The following is a 2,161-nucleotide window of genomic DNA, read 5'->3' as shown; positions in this document are numbered from 1 at the left end:
GCCGCCCGCCGGAGCACCGCTCCAGGCTTCCTGTGCCATCCTGCGCTGGCACCAGAGACCTGGGGCACCGCTGGCCCCGGTGTACTGGCCAGGTGGTCCCCCAGGCCACTGTGTGGACCCGAACGTACCCCGGCCATCACACCCCGCAGCGTGTACAACCTCCACCACGCTGCACCGCACCGGTAGCCCTGTCCTGGTAGAGAGCATCCCGCAGCAGTGTGCGAACCCGCACCTCCGCTCTCGCCCCAGCTGCTTGGGAGCTGGCAGGACCCATCGCCTCCAGCTGGGAGAGCCCCGGCAAGCGGGTGCATGGACGGGCAGCAAGATGGCCTGACCAGCAAGAGACCAAAAAGCAGAAAGAAATTGGGACGGAAGGGCCCCCTAAGCGAGCCTGGGAGAGCACGAGCCCCACGGCAGGGTGGGGTGCTTACAGGGAAGGGTGACAGCGAGGGTCTGCCTCGCCAGCCAGGACAATCTGAGCCCAGCCTTCCCCTCCTGCCGGCGGTGCAGCTCCATCAGAGCAGCCCCAGCAGCAGCGCGGCTCCCACGGCAGCCTGCTGGCGATGGCACCGGGATGGGAGCTGCTGGGAGTGCACCGGCCGGCACCGCCAGCACAGTCCCCGCTGCTTGGCCAGCCACTCCCTGCAGCCACTCGGCATTTCGTGACAGCTCTTGTGGGCCCTGGGTGGGCTCTGACCTGCCAGCGCTGATCTGAAACAACAGACCTGTGGGAGATCAAGGCGGCTGCAATAAAATTTTCATTACTGGTGTGTTTGAAAAGCTGTTGTACTATTTTAGAGAAGAAAGGCAATCAGTCATGGCTTACTAATGCACGCTAATGGGGCTCTTTGCGCATGAAGGACACGTGGGGTCTGGAATGTTTACCGGGGGCTGAGCAGCCCCGGCAGAGCATGCACGGCACAGCCGCAGCCCCGCCACGGCACAGCCCTGCCACGGTACAGCCCCGCCATGGCACAGTCCCGCCATGGCACAGCCACAGCCCTGCCACAGCACAGTCACAGCCCCACCACGGCACAGCCCCGCCATGCAACAGCCACAGCCCTGCCATGGCACAGCCCTCCCGGCGAGTGCATCCATGCTGGCTGGCCCTGGCCCTTCGGGGTGTGGGGAGGGACACAGGGAGGGGTGGCTGCTGGCCGTGCATGCACGTGTGTCCCTGCTGCTCTCCTGCCCCTGGGTGCTTCCTCCCCCGCAAGCGCTCCGGTACAGGGTGCAATTTGTACCTGTCTGCAAGTACAGCTAGCACGGCTGTGCAATTGTTGGATTTTAAGAAAAAAGTGGTGTTTAAAGAGCAGCACTAAAGGACTTCAGCAGGCCCCGGGATCTGACAGGCAGGGAGTGAGCTGGCCCTAGCAGGCTGTCAGCGGGTATCGGCTGGGGAGCACCACTCCTGTGCCCACACGCAGCTCCGGCAGCCGGTGAGGTGAACACCATGAGCGTGGGGCTGGGCAGTCCTCCAGCACCCAGCCTGGTGGGAGGCAGACTGTATGTCCCAAAACTGCCTCAAAACTCCCAGAGGAGTGACCAAGTCTGGAGGGTAGATGCCGTGAGTGGGGTGGGAGTTGGCTGCACCCCAGCTACCCTGCGTCCTAGGCAAGCCCAGCCGCAGTGCCCGCCTGGTGGCACTGGTGACTGCTCAGGGCTCAGTGATTCCCGGGGCTTCCATGGAGAGAGGAGCTGACGCTGCAGCACAGGGGCTGCGGGCACGGGGCCCTGCCCAGGGTGCTGGGTGCTAGAGCCAACAGCAACCCCGGCAGGGCACAGATTCCAGCCAGGAGCCTCAGCAGCCAGGGACCTCTCCCTTCCCTTGAAACAGGCCCTGAAGTGGTGGGGAGGGCTGAGACAAGAGCTGCATCAATCTGCCTGTTGCTAGAGCTCTGATAAAAGGGAGTACGGTGGTTAATGAAACCCATTCATAATCAGATGGATTTGGGTCTTACCCTGGGCACAGTTTCCGCTGCTTTTGCTACGCTCAGAATCATCTTCACATAAAGCTTTGTGAAAATAAAGCAAACCTGGCATTTTCTGCAGATGTGCGTTTTCCCCGGAGCGCTAGTGCGTAACTTCAGGGCTGGCAGCACCCCGTGCAAGCCGGGCGATTCACTGCCCCAGCGCGGTGCAAACCGCACTCGCTCCCCTC

This window comes from Egretta garzetta, unplaced genomic scaffold (assembly GCF_000687185.1).
Source record: "Egretta garzetta isolate BGI_Z169 unplaced genomic scaffold, ASM68718v1 scaffold71, whole genome shotgun sequence".
Lineage (NCBI taxonomy): Eukaryota > Metazoa > Chordata > Aves > Pelecaniformes > Ardeidae > Egretta > Egretta garzetta.
The sequence above is the reverse complement of the archived record's forward strand: the minus strand, read 5'-3'. Positions refer to the sequence as shown.